Source organism: Benincasa hispida, chromosome 8 (genome assembly GCF_009727055.1).
Source record: "Benincasa hispida cultivar B227 chromosome 8, ASM972705v1, whole genome shotgun sequence".
In the NCBI taxonomy this organism is placed as follows: Eukaryota; Viridiplantae; Streptophyta; class Magnoliopsida; order Cucurbitales; family Cucurbitaceae; genus Benincasa; species Benincasa hispida.
Window position 1 is genome coordinate 48,699,535 of NC_052356.1, and position 17,937 is coordinate 48,717,471.

Below are 17,937 nucleotides of genomic sequence, written 5' to 3' on the forward strand. Positions count from 1 at the left end.
CACAGGTCCCAGGATCGAAACCTGGCTTTGATACCAATTGAAGGAAATCCGACATGAGGATTTCCATGAGCAGCGGAATGATCGTTCCAAATTCCATTCGTATTTGAACATACACAATTACAATCAAGAAACAAAAACTTACAGGCTATACACAAAATGAAATTACAGCATGCTTTCAACAAGATCAAGGGAAAGAATAAACATACCTTTGAAGACTCATCTTCAATCTCCCTTGATCACGAATGCTCGTTCAATCTCCAAGACTACAACTCACGAACGCTCAAACTGATCAGTGATCTCCAAGATCACGATCAATTAGCAACCACCACACGAACACCGCAAACTCAACAGCTTCCAAAAACCTCAAACTACATCAAATTGAGTACGACACCACCATATTGGCTACCTTGGTATTCTCGGTGTGAGAATCCAGAAGTGTGGGCTTTGTGTGGACTTGGATAGAGGATGAGACCGGAGGAAGAACAATCATGTAAACGATTGAGCAAGTGGGAGATGATAAATTCTATTGTATAGATGATGCCCAATCATTTAACAAATGTTATGTGATCGTTTAGTCTCTCTTTGGCTATCGTTTAGTGAATCTAATCCATTTGACAACCAACCGTAAGTAAATTCCTATAATAGAAACTCTCACAACAACTTTAGCACATCTACTAAATTTAGGAAAACATTTTTCCTTTTAACTCACGGTTACCATGAAACTACCAATAAGCTCCCACTCGATTGGTTATTAGAGAACAAGAGATAATTATCAATAATTAATATTATTATAAATATATATGATAACCAACTTACCATACTATATTTATAACCTATAGTTTTAATATTTCATCTCATGAAACATATAAACCATAGTTCTTTTTATATTTCATGGTACTTAATCTAAATCTCATTTACATTAATCTTCCACTTGATGTATCTCATACATCACACCGATCATATCATATATAAACGAATTTCCTCTTGTCAATTCGAACATTTCAAATCAACACCAAGAACTGATTCTCAACTTGAATCCATTGAGCTACCAAGGGGACCTTATGGGCCTATAGCTCGAAGCTTCAACTGTACGTGAATAACTGACTAAACTCTTTAGTCATGAGATCCACCATCCGTTAACTGCCAGGCACTCCACTAAACACCCAAAGCTGAACTCTCCTTACCACATATATATTATGTGTCCATATCTACCAATCAATAGTGCGATAACCCTTCACAAATCGCTTGTAAGTACAACTGGGTCAATAACTGTTATGCCCCTGTAGTTACATCTAACTCCTTAAGTACTATTGATCCCTCTAATGGACATAAGTCATAGTCCTACTATGATTGAGTCCTCTCTTCTTAACAGAAGCTGTGGCCACTATGTTCAAGCCCGGAATCAGCCTTTAAGGGAGTAATCTATCTACTTACACTTGTTTTTGGGAAGGAGTGAATTCCATCTTGTGTAACTGAGTCCCCAGCTCCCAAATCAGACAAGTCCACAAAAAGGTAGGCATGTTGAGTTGATAATCTGGCCACTCTCATCCACACTAATCAAAGGACTGCCCTCAAAGGCAGGAGTTCTCAAAACACTAAAGATTGAGGTCATGTCACCTATGGTTGGTTAGGTGAGATGTAAGTCTCCAGTATCAACGGCGTTATATGCAGAGATGAATCATCTCGTGGTCCAGTCTTATACAAAATTTTTGTATAGGACACCCTTGCTCGCATGTCTCCATATGAATGGTCAGGATCTACCATCTGTAGTAGTTCACAACATTTGCAAACCTCTACAAAGCAGGCCATATGCGTAGTGTCACCAGGATCAGAAATCCCTCCTTAATCCTTATACTACAGACCTATTTAGGTTATCACTTAAGGCATGATTCACTTGTATATCTTATATACATGCTTAAGTTTACATACGATAACCATGGAGCTTAGTTTATTGGATATGAGTAAATGCCAGATAAAATAACTCTTATTTTATTCATAACAATGTGTATAGATTACAAACTATGAGAGGAGAATTAGGAAACCAATCCCAATAGGTGTTTGTTAACGGCAAAAGCTATACAATGATTCAAGCAAGGTTCAAGTCCATGCCCCCGTTACCAGTTTCACCGACAACGGTGCCATAAACTTGTTAATGTTATAAATAAGTCTTTATTTTCTTTATGCGATACTACTTCTAGATATGCGTTATTAATGGATGTTCATGTAGTATGCTGTGCGTTGTCACAAGTTTCCTTGTGTTGGAACCAAGTCTGTCTCTTATACACATCTAGATGTGTATAAGAGACAGATGTAAGAGATAAGTTCATGCGATACTACTTCTAGATATGCGTTATTAATGGATGTTCATGTAGTATGCTGTGCGTTGTCACAAGTTTCCTTGTGTTGGAACCAAGTATAATTCCACCGCAAGTTTCTCGGTGTGATCCGAGGTCGAACATAGGGACTGTTTGAGGTTATTGCATTACATTTGTGATTCATGCGGCCAGGGGTTTTTCAATTTATAAAAGAGTTTTTTGTATAAGTAATTAAACATGCGATAAAGTAAAGTAAAGTGGTAAAGATGCAATAATAAAATTAATTGCGATAAAGTAAACATAAGCTAAGATGATACAAGATACAGGTTTCATGATACAAGATACCGAGGTCAAGGTTGGCTGTGAAGATTATACAAAGATCGTGTAATGCGGTGGCAATTCTTATATGGAAAGCAAAAAGAGAAAGGATAACTAATATAAACAGCGCAAGTTCTTAATTGCGATAAAGCTATGAGTACGGTTCCACTTTTCCCTTGGCGTACATCTCTCAGTGATCGGCCGCGTTCCCACATTTCTGTGGTGAAACAGGGACGAACGTAATGAACGAAAGGTTGCTTCCATCTCTGCAAGTACTACTCACTTTAGTTAACGTATTCTTCTAACCTTCTCTCTTTAGATCAGAATGGCATCTTCACTTCTGCTCTCACAGGTGTAGATGTTGTCTAGCATGTCTTAACTAAACGTATTTATCTCTTTAGCACAGATTAAGTTACTCGTTTAATCCATATTAATTACCAAGGGATTAAAAAAACTTCATGGAGAAAACGATTAATGGAGGAATGGAAATAGACAGAAAAGTGGAAATGGAAGTGATCAAGTCATTCAATAAAACTATTTAACGTCTGATACATGATTTGTGAATGAATAAATTAAGAAGATGAAATACAGTTGATGAACAGAGTTAGAAACAAATACAAATAAGCACCAACGTCTTGGCACCAATCTGGATGGAAAGTTGCTTGTCGGCATGGATGGATCGTGTGAAAGGATGAGCTTTCCTCTCAGGCTTGCTCAACCGGTAGTAGGGATCTAAGCATAGAGCTTCACGCCGGGGATCTGGCCAAATCGCACTGAGACTCACCTCTTGGCCTTGTCTCTTTTCTTCCCGGATTTCTTTCGATCAGTACTCAGCTCAACCTCTCTCACAGTAATCTAGCATCAATTAGCCCTCGTATCAAGCATATATTCTCTGAATTCTATGGGGGTATTTATAGGTGAAAAACTTTGACTCTTGCCTTGTGGACCCCACTTATTGTTATTGAAATTCCGAAGATGGAGGAGTAAATATTCCTTCTGTTATGCAATCAGACCATCAAATATGCACAATGGTTAGTTGTACACGTGTCAAATCCTCCACATTTGCGTCGCTCAGCTACATCTTTCGATCGGGTGCTCGCATGCGGTGTTATTTTTATTACTGCATGCGGTTGAAATTCAGCTCTGGATCGACTGTCGCATTGCACCATCATTGCGTTGATCGTCTCTTCATTGTGGTTTTATGGGCGCGATGTGACAGAGATGCGCTATTAAGTTTCTCGTTGATTCTTGATCGCAAGCGGTGACTTGGTTTCCTGTAAAACAGAAAAGAAATATCCTCTTCTATCATCTTGATGATGTTAGTGGGTGTAATTGCGATAATTCATAATTATTGTATTTCTGAGCTAATTTTCATACAATCGATGCATATTCCTTCTCTTTTGGTCGCAATATCTCAATAAGGCAGCATAAATAACTTGTATTTCTACAAGTTATCACACCCCAAATTTAGATATATGCTTGTCCTCAAGCATATCTTCTACTAAGACAATAATGCTAAATTCCTATCCTATATTTTTGCGTCGATTGGCTGCTCCGAATGTTACACTTAGGCATATTACTTGACATCGTAATTTCCTTCTATCCTTGCTAATTCTTAACAAGTCCTACTTTATTCTTCTATATAACAAAATTTCTGCTGAAAGATGCTTTTCTAGTTTTAAAATAGAATTTTATCTCTTCTTTGTCAAAACAACTTAATATGTCTACATGCGGTGGTCAAATCTTGCATCATTTATTGGAGACTATTGGTCATGGTTACACTCTTCGTTTTGGCTTGTTCCCACGGGTGTCATGCGAACATCTAACTACGATTGTGTGCCAATTTCAACTTTAACTCATGATATTCAGAGGAGTTGTCTCTTGCATTCTTTTATTTATTTATTTTTCTTTTTTTTCATTTTTTTTTGGAAATGAATGCATTTTCTTAATGACCGCATATTCTTGATCTTATCTGCTCAGACCTTCCCCACCTTTAAATTTAAAGATGCGCAAGGTCCTCATTGTGTTGTTTGGATAGAGTAAACAAACACTTGGAAGAAAATTTCAAAAAGAAGGTTTGAGCAGAACTTTGGTAGATAAAAGGTAAAACACTGCTAAACTAAGACGTAACGAAGTGTTAGTCAGAATTTATAAAGTATGGGAAATGTTTCTAAGTATAAACATATATTACATCATGGCAGTGCAATGAATAACGTAGAAATAGAAGATTAAGAATATTGAAAATATTGAAAAAGGATAATAAAGAAAAAGGTACAGGCAAAAAGGAGTGAATATGTACTCAATTTTATTGAATATTAACAAAGTATAGAAATAAGTAAAAATTAACGCAATACAAAAATTTTCGCCTGTACAAAGAATCAACAAATTTTGATTAAAATTTGATTTAGAAGGGTGCACGATTAAAAATTCACACCATGCTTCCAATAAACGCAGATACATTTTTGTTGAGGACGGGCAACACGCATGTACTCCCGCAACAGACCCCTTAACTAAACACATTTCTGGAGAATCGGGCGCACGGTATTGCTATCAGCGCATCACTACGTCAACATAGTGCATCTAGCTAAGGATGGGCAAAGAGCACACACGCGTGTAACACACCCCTCAACGCAATCATTTGGGTGTAATGGACGTAAGGTGTTTCTTGTTACCACACACTTCCACCCATCATCGCATTACATACCAGTTTTTTTTTTCTTTATAATTCATCAAAATGCAAGTGGAAAAAGACTTTGCGATGTTTAATGATTCATCCAATCATTCTAAAAATTTTATAATGACCGACGGCTACTAAATTAAAGGAATGAAAATACATACGAAATTAAATTGGAAGAAATACAGAAAGCTGTAAAGCTAATTCTAATAAGCAACAAAGTAACGGAATTTAGAAAGTGGTAAGAAAGCTGTAAAGAAAGCAAGTAAACATAGAATAGGGAGATGTGATTGAAAGAAGTTCTTAGAATTACCGCAATCACTTCCCTCGCAAGCGTTTAATCCTGCTTCCCAATTCAATGGTGTCCATCGTCGTTCGAATTCGCCTCCGTAGTAGGCTTAATCCGTTGACCATTGACTTTAAACGCGCTATTCCCGTCTAAAGTTGTTAGTTTCACTGCATCGTGAGGAAAGATTGTCTTGATTCAGAATGGCCTAGACCAGCGAGACTTCAACTTTCCTGGGAACAATCGCAAACGTGTGTTAAATAATAATACCTGTTGACCTTCTGCGAATGTCCGGTCATTTATGCAGTCGTCATGCCACTTCTTGGTTTTCTCCTTATAAATCTTGGCATTTTCGTAGACATCCCTTCGTCATTCGACCAGCGGGTTTAGTTGCAGCTTCCGGACTTTCCCCGCACTTGCTAAATCAAACTTCAGCTTCTTGCATGCCTACATAGCCTTATGTTCCAACTCCAGCGACAGATGACAAGCTTTTCCAAAGACCAGGGCGTACGGAGACATGCCAATTGGTGTTTTATAGGCAGTTCTATATGCCCACAGTGCTTCATCAAGCTTGGGTGACCAATCCTTCCTGGAAGTGTTGACTACCTTCTCCATGATAGTTTTGATCTCTCGAGTAGATATCTTCGCCTGCCCATTAGTCTGTGGGTGATAAGCAGTTGCAACTCGATGGCTGACGTTAAATTTAGTCAAAAGGTTGGTGATTCTGCTGTTGATAAAGTGAGAGCCTTCATTGCTGATTAGGGCCCGTGGCATCCCATATCGAGAAAAAATGTTCTTTTTCAGAAACTTCACCACTGTGAATGCATCATTCTTGGCACATGCGATGGCCTCAACCCATTTTGATACATAATCAACCGCGACCAAGATATAGTGATGACCTTCTGATGGTGGAAACGGGCCCATGAAGTCGATTCCTCAAACATCAAATAATCCCACCTCTAAGATTGATGTCAATGGCATTTCATTCCTTTTCGACATATTCCCCGTTCTTTGATATCTGTCGCATTGCACAACGTAGGCATGGGCATTTTTAAACAACGTTGGCTAGAAATAGCCATACTATAGGACCTTTGTTGCGGTCCGCTGCCCCCCAAAATGTCCTCCATATGGGGACTCATGGCAAAGCTCTAGAATGTGCTTGACTTCGTGCTCAGGAACACATCGACATAATATGTGATCAGGTCCAAGTCGATATCGGAATGGGTCATCCCAGAAATAAAATTTGACATCATGTCTTAGCTTTTTCTTCTGCTGGTAAGTATAGTCATCTGGTATTTGACCGTAAACTATGAAGTTCACTATGTTCGCATACCATGGAACATTAATGTCTACTGCCATCAGCAACTCATCGGGGAATCTTTCCTCAATATCTTTTTCTTTCCCTTGAACCTCGTAATTCTCCAATCTTGAAAAATAATCAGCGACTTGGTTCTCGGTGCCCTTCCAGTCGTTGATCTCTAGGTCAAATTCTTGCAGGAGCAACACCTACCGTATAAGTCTTAGTTTTGCATCCTTCTTTGTCATCAAATACTTGATCGTAGAGTGATCCGTATACACCACAACGTTTGTTCTGATTAAGTAATGTCAGAATTTCTCCAATGCAAACACCACTGCGAACATTTCCTTTTTTGTGGTTGTATAGTTCTCCTGCGCATCATTCAATGTTTCACTTGCATAATAAATAGGATGAAATACCTTGTCCTTGCGCTGACTTAAAACTGCACCCACAACATAACCACTAGCATCGCACATCAATGCAAATAGTTGCGTCCAATCTGGTACAATCAAAATAGGTGTGGTGATGAGCGCATCTTTCAATGTGTTGAATGCTTTGGTGCACGCATTATCAAAATTATATTCTCGGTTAGCTTCGAGGAGTACACTTAGGGGCCTTGCGATCTGGGAGAAGTTGCGAATAAATCTTCTATAAAACCTAACGTGCCCGAGAAAGCTCCTAAGTGTTTTGACATTCACTTGTGGAGGTAACTTGGAAATTGCGTCGTTCTTTGCCTGATCAACATCCAGTCCTGCTATAGAGATTTTGTGACCCAAAACTATTCCTTCTTCCACCATAAAGTGGCATTTTTCCCAGTTCAAAACAAGATTTATTGCCACACATCTCTTCAAGACCTTTTCAAGGTTAGATAGACAGGAGTCATAATTATTTCCGAAGATTGAGAAATCATCCATGAATATCTCGACTGACTCCTCCAAGTAATCTGAGAATATTGCAATCATGCATCGTTGGAAAGTGTCTGGCGCAGATTCCAAATGGCATGCGTCGGAATGCGAACGTACCAAATGGGCATGTGAAGGTTGTCTTATCTTGGTCTTCCGGCGCGATTGCTATTTGGTTGTACCTTGAATAGCCATCAAGAAAATAGAAGAATTCATTCCCCGCAAGTCTGTCTAACATCTAATCAATGAACAGGAGTGGGAAGTGGTCCTTTTTAGTGGCCAAATTTAACTTGCGATAATCCATACAAATTCTCCACCCTATAATTGTTCTTGTTTGAATTAATTCATTCTTGTCATTAGTGACGACTGTCATCCCCCCTTTCTTCGTAACATACTGCACTAGGCTCACCTAGTTGCTATTAGATATAGGGTAGATGACACCTATGTCCAGCCACTTTACTATCTCCTTCTTCACGACCTCCATCATGGCAGGGTTCAAGCGACGTTGCCTTTCTATTGATCCTGTCTTTCCTTCTTCCAGACGAATCTTGTGCATGCAATACGAGGGATTGATTCCTTGAATGTCTACCAAGGTCCATCCTAAGGCCTTTGCGTTATCTCTTAGGATCTGAATGAGCGCATTTCTTTCTCCTTACTCAGCGATGCAGAAATGATAACCGGTAACGTGTTGTTATTACTTCCTAAGTAAGCATACTTAAAGTGCATGGGCAATGGCTTTAACTCTATCATAGGTTGTTCTTCCAAAGATGGCTTAATGCGTTGTGATGTCCATTCAGATAACTTAAGTGGTTCAAAATTTTATTCAACATGAATTGCGGTGCAGTCCTCCTCCAATATTGCGTCGATTTCAAAATCTTCTTCCTCCAGCTTCTTCAGGGGTTCGTGCCAATGTTCTTCCCGAAGTTCCTCAATATATTGGCAGTTTTCCATATCACCTGGGTACTTCAACGCATTGAACACACTGAATTTTACTTCCTAATCGTCAACCCTGATGGTCAATTCTTCTTTTTGCACATCGATCAGTGCTCGCCCTGTTGCGAGAAATGGGCGACCCAAGATGATAGGGACTTCTCTATTAGCTTCGTAATCCAATATGACAAAGTCTGCCGAGAAGATAAACTTGTCCACTTTCACTAGTACATCCTCTATCTTGCCCTTAGGATGCTTTATCGATCTATCGGCCAACTGTAATGTGATTATGGTTGGTCTTGAGTTGCCGATATCCAGCTTCTTAAAGATCGATAAGGGCATTAGGTTTATTCTTGCCCCTAAATCGCACAGTGCATTCCTGACCATCTTCCCTCCTATTTTGCAGGGCAATGTAAAACTCCCAGGGTCCTTCATTTTGGTGGGGATATTGTTTTGAAACAGTGCGCTGCATTCATATGTTAACGCAACTGTTTCATTTTCCCCGATTTTTCTTTTATTGGCAAGAATATCCTTGAGAATTTTTACATAACTCGGTATATGCTCTAGTGCTTATATTAAGGGAATGTTAATGTGTAGCTATCGGAGAACGTCCAGAAACCTCTGAAATTGCTTGCTATCATCTTTCTTCTTCAGCCTAGATGGGAAAGGTTGAGGATTCCGCCGTATTTCTTGTTCACTTGGCTGTTTGTTGAGGTTCTGTGCTTCATGTGTTTCATTAGCTGGAGGTTGTGTTGATTTAAGATTCATGTCTTGAGGAGCTTCACCTTTTGTAGGTGAACTTACTTCTGAACTGGTACTTTTTCCACCATTAGTTGACTGGTCATCATTAACAGTCAAATCTACTGGTGTTGTTGTCGCATCTGGTACTAATGGCATAGGGGCTAGTTTTTTGCCACTCCTCAATGTCACTACATGACATTGTTCTTTACCTCGTGGCCCCGATGCTCTTGAACTGCTATTTCGCGTACCAGGCGCTTTCTTCTTTAATTCCTTCTGCTCTTTTAATTCTTTAACGAAGTCAGCTTACGATTGTCTCATTGCCTCGCTCTTTTCAATATAATGCTTCAATGACGTCTCTAGAGACAAGGTACTACAAGAGGTATCATATAAGAATGGTTGGTCACAGGGTGGTATACATTCAGAACTACCTGGGCTACAGTCCGGAATAATAATGACTGAAGGGTTGCCTATATCCCCTTGATAACTGTTCTGATAGAAACTATGGCCCCCCCTGGTTGTGATTCCCGTCCTGACTTAAAGTTGGGTGATCCCACTAACCAGGGTTGTAGATGTTGCCAAATGATTCCTCATAGACAGAATATACGGGTTGTTGATTCCATGGGCAGACTTTTACTGGATGTCTCTCTCCACAGTGGACGCAATTCCTTGCGGCCACGTGAGTCAACGTATTAACTTGTGCTGATCCTTGAGAGAGAGTTCTCTGTTGGTTAGCTACCGTCTGGAGAAGTGAGGTCATTGTGGTCATCTGATCGACCAGTGCGTTCATTGTATCAGTTGACACACCAACACTTTATACTTTTTCTTGCTCCAGACCTTCTACCTTGAGCCCGGTATCAATCCACTCATCACAATGTCGAGAGATGCGATCCAAGATATTCTTTGCTTCTGTATATGATCTGTTCATTAATCCTCCTTCTGCGGAGGCATCGACAACTGCTCGCATTGATTAGTCTAAGCCATTGTAAAAGGTTTCCATCAAAATATTATCAGGAATCCCGATATGCGGACAACTCTTCACTAACTGCCAAAATCGCACCCAGGCGATGCTCAAGGTTTCATGACCCTTTTGTTCAAAATTCAAAACATCCTTCCGTCGCCTTATGTTGATGTATGGAGGAAAGAATCTGTTCATGAACCTATCAACCAATTGCTCCCATGCATTAATCTCGTCTGGCTCTAACGACTGAGCCCACCTCTTTGCTTCATCCCACAGTGTGTACGGGAACAAATATAGTTTAAGCCCTTCTTGAATTACACCAGGCATGGAGAATGTGTTGCACATGTCTACAAAATTTGTTAAATGAACGTATGGGTCTCCTTCTTGTAATCCTCCAAATTGACCCACATTCTGAATCATCTGCAGCATAATAGGTCTTATCTCAAAGCTTACATTCTCCTCAACCATGGGTCTTGAAATTCCTGGTGAGAAATTATAAAAATTCAGCGCCGCATAATCCCTCATAGGGATGTAGTCAGCAGCAAGAAAAACTGGATCTTGCACTGGCAAATTTTCCCTTTGGTTTCCTACAGGTGCCATGTTCTCATTAGCCATGCTTCTTCACCATTAAATTCGGCCCTGATGAACTCTTGCGTGAATAATACACTTGATCTCTGTGTCCACTTAGAATTTTCGGATCACTCCAGCACTCATAAGCCGTCAGACTGCTCTTCGCGTTGAACAGCCAGTACAAAGAGATCTGTCCTGCACATATCACAAAAATATTCAACACTAACCGTTAACCAGTCCCCGATAATAGTGCCATAAACTTGTTAACAGTAAAAGCTATACAATGATTCAAGCAAGGTTCAAGTCCATGCCCCCATTACCAGTTTCCCCAGAAACGACGCCATAAACTTGTTAATGCTACAAATGAGTCTTTATTTTCTTTATGTGATACTACTTCTAGATATGCGTTATTAATGATTGTTCATGTAGTATGCTGTGCGTTGTCACAAGTTTCCTTGCGTTAGAACCAAGTATAATTCCACCGTAAGTTTCTCGGTATGATCCGAGGTCAAACACAGGGACTATTTGAGGTTATTGCGTTACATTTGTGATACATACGACTAGGGGTTTTTCAATTTATAAAAGAGTTTTGTGTACAAGTAATTAAATATGTGATAAAGTAAAGTAAAGCAGTAAAGATGCGATATAAAATTAATTGTGATATAGTAAACCTAAGCTAAAATGATACAAGATACAGGTTTCATGATACAAGATACCGAGGTCAAGGATGGCTGTGAAGATTATACAAAGATTGTGTAATGCGGTGGCAAGTCTTATGTGCGAAGCAGAAAGAGAAAAGATAACTAATATAAATAGCGCAAGTCCTTAATTGCGGTAAAACTATGAGTACGGTTTCACTTTTCCCTCAGTGATCGATCGCATTCCCACATTTCTGTGGTGAAACAGGGATGAATGTAATGAATGCAAGGTTGCTTCCATCTCTCGAAGTACTACTCGCTTTAGTTAACACATTCTTCTAACCTTCTCTCGATAGATCAGAATGGCATCTTCACTTCTGCTCTCACAAGTGAAGATGTCGTCTAGCATGCCTTAACTAAATGCATTTATCTCTTTAGCACAGATTAAGTTACTCGTTTAATCCATATTAATTACCAAGGGATTAAGAAAAATTCATGGAGAAAACGATTAATGGAGGAATGGAAATAGAAAGAAAAGTGGAAATGGAAGTGATCAAGACATTCAATTAAACTATTTAGCATCTGATACATGATTTGTGAATGAAGAGATTAACAAGATGAAATATAGTTGATGAATAGAGTTAGAAACAAATACAAATNTGATTTGTGAATGAAGAGATTAACAAGATGAAATATAGTTGATGAATAGAGTTAGAAACAAATACAAATAAGCGCCAACGTCTTGGCGCCGATCTGGACGGAAAGTTGCTTGCCGACGTGGATGGATCGTGCGGAAGGATGAGCTTCCCTCTCAGGCTTGCTCAACCGGTAGCAGGGATCTAAGCATAGAGCTTCACAGCGGGGATCTGGCCAAATCGCACTGAGACTCGCCTCTTGGCCTTGTCTCTTTTCTTCCCGGATTTCTTTCGATCAGTACTCAGCTCAGCCTCTCTCTCAGTAATCTAGCATCAATTAGCCCTCGTATCAAGCATATCTTCTCTGAATTCTATGGGGGTATATATAGGTGAAAAGCTTTGACTCTTGCCTTGTGGACCCCATTTATTGTTATGGAAATTTCGAAGATGGTGGAGTAAATATTCCGTTTGTTATGCAATTAGACCGTCAAATATGCACAATGGTTAGTTGTACATGTGTCACAATCCTCCACATTTGTGTCACTCAGCTGCATCTTTCGATCGGGTGCTCCCATGCAATGTTATTTTTATTACCGCATGCTGTTGAAATTCAGCTCTGGATCGACTGTCGCATTGCGCCATCATTGCGTTGATCATCTTTTCATTGTGGTTTGACAGGTGCAATGTGATGGAGATGTATTATTCAGTTTCTCGTTGAGCCTTTATCACAAGCAGTGACTTGGTTTCCTGCAAAACAGAAAAGAAATATCCTTTTCTACCATCTTGATAATGTGAGTGGGTGTAATTGCGATAATTCATAATTATTGTATTTCTGAGCTAATTTTCATACAATCGACGCATATTCCTTCTCTTTTAGCCGCAATATCTCAATAAGGCAGCATAAATAACTTGTATTTCTACAAGTTATCAGTGTTTAAGGGTTTGCTTGTTTGTGGAGATGGTTGTTCATGACTATTAGACGATTGGCTTGGCGATATGGGCGAGAGCGGGAGATTTCTATCCAGTTCTTCACGAGAGCGAGAGATCTTCAAAGGAAACATTCTTCAAAGGTATGTCTTTCGTTTCTTTTGTATTTTGATTACTAAAGCATGTTGTAATTTGTTAGAAAATGCATAATTGTTCTGTCTGTTTGTGAATGCCTTTAATTCTATCATAATGGGCTTGGAAATATCTTGCTTCCACTCATGGGTTCTCTTATATAAAAGTTCCTTCAACCAGGATAAGGTACCTAACCTTGTATCTACTACAGTCCATTTAAGTTATTATTTAAACAAGATCCACCTGTATGACTCTACATACTTGTTTAAATTTACATAAAATAACCTCGGATCTTAGTTTATTAGATGGAGTAAATGCTTATAAAATAACACTTATTTTATTAATAACAATATGTTTACGCAGAGTTTAAAAACTACAAGACTACAAGAAGATTTAGGACACCGTTCCCAATAAGATTTTAAATCTAAATGGGATACGATATGCACAAACATGTTTTAATTCAAAATAATATACATCACATGCATAAAATAGTTAAATAGTACTAATATTGTTCAACTTTTGCATTCTAGACAAACAAAATACTAAATTATTACAAAGTTGTATAATAAAACAACTTCAAATTAGGAAGAACCGCTCGAATTTACTCAAACCGCATGAACCGAACCCGAATGGCCTGAACCAGACTCGAATGGCCTGAACCGGACCACCAAGGCTCCATAAGAGGCTGTTGGTACGGAAAATTTTATTAGGGCAGATGGGGTTGTACATGCAATCATGCGTTAGACATGGCTTAAGCTATGCGTTTACACTCATGCGTTTGAGGTCATGTGTCGGAATGAAAATGCGTTAATCTAGTATGCAATGACCACGCATTCCTATCACAAGCTTCCTTACGCTCACGCCAAGTATAACGCGAACGCAAGTTTCTCAAGAGGTCGAACACAGGGACTTGTCACTCAATAATGCTGGTGAAGTAATGCATTTGAGGCGATGAATAAAAATAAAGCAAAGAAAGTTTAATGGATTTACACATTACTCCTACTTCTAACTAAACAAATTGAGCAATAGAAGACTTGCGATGAGAATAGATAGATACACAACAACCATTAACGCATAGTAATGTTTATTATCTTAAATCGCCCGAGTAATCCCAACTCATTGCACTAACGCGTCGCACACCTCTCGATGGTCAGCCGCATGACTATATCTCTATAGTGCATGGTTGCGTTGAGCATAAGATTGTGCCTATCTTTAGGAACAATGCAAACTTTGCTTTAGTGTGTTCCATCTCTTACCTTCTTAGGCAGTTAGACGCGGCTATTTAACTTATAGACAAACAATGCAACATCCCATAGACAAGCATTGCTACAACCTTTCACCAAGAAAAGAGGATTAACTTATTATACTCGCACAACACACACCTCTCAGTGGGTTGCTACATGCGTTCTATCTCTAGGCTACACGATTAAGTATGCGATCACCTTTGATAAATAAACGCTGAAGATAAGCAATGATAGAGATAAAGATGATGAAGAAGATGGCATTAAAGGAATCAAGAGATGCATTGATTTCAAATTTTCTTAATATCTTAAGCTAAAATGAATATAATACAGAGATTAGAAGAGAAATGAAGGACTCTGCGTCAAGGCTACCGGTGGTGCCATGGATGAATGGTGGAGATGTCTCTCTCGAGCTCTATCTCCGGCGAAAGCTCCAGTCGTCACTCGGTCTGGTTTGTGGAGGTGAAGAATTCTCACTGAAAATCTTGTTCAAGCTCTCATTTGTGATCGCAAACCTCTGCCTTGAAGCAGAAGTTCAGATGTCTTGAAATGAAGGTCCCAAGGCTATTTATAGAGTTTAAATGCCGACAGCTATCATGATTTCGTTATGGCTCACTGCTGCTTTTGTCGCGGTATGGGCAATGTCACATCGTCTTATCTCGTTGATACTCCCAAGGTATGCGTTCGAGCTTGATTCAGCTGAACCATCAATGCGTTCTACCCATCTTGCGATCGTCCTTCTATTATGGTTGTCACTCCATGGCTGCAATTCCCAATTGATCGCCACATTCGCTTGATCACCGCAACTTTCATGTGATGGGCACATTCGGTCACCGCAATTTCCAAATGATCACCGCATCCACTTCATCACCACAACTTTCATGCTATGGATGCATTCGATCACTACAACTTCCATGCGATGGACGCATGCGATCCAACTTTCAGCGCATGCATTTGTCTTTGTGATCGCCTAGCTTCAGCGCATGCATTTGTCTGCAATTGCTTATTTCAAACACATGCATTTGATTCCTGTGATAGCTACAAAAATAGACACTTTGACATGGAGTAATGCATAATATTGGGGTCAGTGAGGATTTAGGTGCTAATCGACACAAAACTCAATTTTTCACAAATGCTAAGTATTATCACCGCATTTTCTACTTATTAGCCCTCATGATTCTAAATAAAAGTCTTATAATAACTAGTATTTCTGCCAGTTATCAGAGCCTGAACCGGACTGGTTTGAAGGAGAACCGGTCGAACCAGACTCTTCAACCTGCAAATCGTCTTGGAAGTGCGCAAACAAATTTGCACTGGGATGAACAGCATCGTGATGCTACATCCCAACATTGTAACGTTGTCCATTAGCGAGCCCGTGGCGTTGCAACGCTCGATGAACAGGGTCACGATGCTCTTGGGTAGAATACTTAGCTCCATTGTTCGCTGCTCGACCTTGCTTGCTTCAAACATCAAATTACAGCCTAATTTGGACTCTAATGACTCCAAATAAATTACAGAGTCTAGAACACACATATAAGCTCATCAATCAAGAGGCAATTCAAATTTAACTTGGAAATCAATGTATAATCTAATGCCAAAGTTGAATTTAAACCATATCAGTCACAAATTCAATTATGCTTAGAAATTCACCCACCAAATTCAAATGAACAATAGTTAAGTGCTTAAATCATGCTCTGATACCAATTGAAGGAGTAATATAACATACAATGGAAGAATTCAGAATCAATAAGTACTCTAACTACACTTAATTTTAGTTTTAACATGCTACTCATGATATATTCATAAAAGGGTTTGAACAAAACAATACCTTTATAGATCTCTCCACGAATTTAGCAGAATTTTCACGAATTTGAGCTTGATTCTTCAAGTAGACCACCACTAAGATCTTCTTCACTAATCTCAAGAAGGAATGTGTGGTGGAAACACTCAAATTGAGCTGAATTGGTGATGAACTTATGTGGGTTTTGTGGTTTTTCAGTTTTGTAGCAATTCAGGTGTGAAACTCAGATTGCTCTGCCAATTCCTTCCATGAAGCTTCAATATATAGGCTAAATTCATGCAAGAAGGAGGGCTGCATGTAGGCCAGCTCCTACTAGGAGTTTAATTGAAGATCAAAGTGGATTTGAGTGATTAACAACCTAAATGAGGTTAGTGGATTTTTTCAATTTTTGGGAAAAATCCACTAACTCAAATCAATTTCTATTAAGTTGCTTTTTTGTTTAAAAAAACTATTTTATTTAAAATTTAGTTTTATAAAATTAATTTAAAATAATTAATTTAAATAAAACTAATTCCAATTTCAATTAAAACTTTTAATTAAAAAATTATTAATTTAATATCTTAATATTAAATTAAGAAAACACCAACTCCACCAATATGATTCAATTTCATATAATTAATATTTAAATCATAATTTAAATATTAATTGATTCTCCAATTTCGTTTTATTTTGACTAAATTAAACGTTTTAATTGTATTGTATACAATCAATTGAAAACCCTAAAATTGAATTTGAACTTTTCAAATTCATAACCCTAAATTCAAATTTCATCCAATTAATACTCAATTTTATTATTCCAATTTATGAGCTAGTAGAGGGACCTAATAGACCTACAAATCATGAGCTCCAATGATTTATAACTAATTGGTTAAACTCTTTAAACCGAATTAATTACTATTCGTTAACTATCAAAGCACACCACTATAGCTTGGTAGTTGCACTATTCTCACTGTAGATGTATTTTTGTCCATGTTAACCATAATCGATAAGTCGATCCTTCACAGGTCATTAGTATTTATAGCTAGGTGAAAATTACCATTTTACCCTGATAAATGCATCTTGTTCCTTAAGCTCTCACTGACCCTCTAATGAACAATTGATTCATAATACCACTTATAAATCATGTCCCTCTCTATCACAAGAAGGTGGGGCCCCTTTATTCAAGACCAGGAATCAGCACTTAAGAGAACAACCTATCTACTAACCCTAAAACTGGTAGGAGTGAATTTCATCTTGCAAGGCTATCTATCCGATCTTATCCCAAAATGGGAGGCTTATCGAGCAGTGCTGTTGAACAACTCTCACCTATGTAGATCGAAGGATAATCTCGAATAAACAGGAGTTCATAGCTATCTCAAGATTAAGATCAAGTTATACTAGGTTATTTTAGTATGAAATAGTCAGTTTTAACAGTAAACGGTCATTATAAAGAAAAGTGACTATTTCGAGGTCTAGTCTTTATGCAAACTCATTGCATAGGATGCTTCCATTCACATGTCTCTACATGAGTGATCTATGGGTCACATCATTTGTATCAGTATACAAAATGGGCCGCATCCAATAGTGTTACCA